The following is a 713-nucleotide window of genomic DNA, read 5'->3' as shown; positions in this document are numbered from 1 at the left end:
AAACACATCAAGAACCCCAGCAGCTGAACCCCCGTCGACATGATCAACTAACACGGCTCAAATCCACACAGTATCCAATAAACTAAAGAATCCACAACAGACTTCACACCGACCCGAGCGCCGTACCAGGATGGGACTGTGTTTGACTTTGTCAGTGTGTTATAAGAGTCATAAAACCATAAACTCTGGTCCCTCCTGTATGGCTTTCACTAGAGAACACCGTGGAAGTCAATACAGGCAGAGTCACGTGACTCGATAGAGAAACGTTTAAATTTGACCTCCAAAAAAGCCTCTAAAACCCTTGACCTTTAATGAGGTCAAACTGGGGTCGAGGTGCATGTGGCTTTAAGAATGCGAACGTCAAACTAAATAAACAGTCACCGTCTGATTCTACATGAACTAGATTTTGTGTGTGCCTGAACACATTTGATATAAATCGGAACTGAAACAAGGGTCAGTTTTAACTAGAGTTTATCAAGATGAACTTTGAATGATGGCTTAAAGTCTTGCCTAAACGTTTAAGAAGTCTTGAAGCCAACAGATCAGTTTGTAGTTAGTTTTGGTAGTTATTGATATTTTTGTATGATTTATATACTATAATAGTCAATGTTATTTTAGTATCATTGATATAGCATTATGGTTTTTGTTAACATTATGAGTTTGCCTTTATTTTTCTGTTTTCACTTCAATTTGTGTTTGTTTTAGAACTGTCA

This window comes from Sinocyclocheilus grahami, unplaced genomic scaffold, assembly GCF_001515645.1.
Source record: "Sinocyclocheilus grahami isolate Dianchi unplaced genomic scaffold, SAMN03320097.WGS_v1.1 scaffold10821.1, whole genome shotgun sequence".
NCBI lineage: Eukaryota > Metazoa > Chordata > Actinopteri > Cypriniformes > Cyprinidae > Sinocyclocheilus > Sinocyclocheilus grahami.
The sequence above is the reverse complement of the archived record's forward strand: the minus strand, read 5'-3'. Positions refer to the sequence as shown.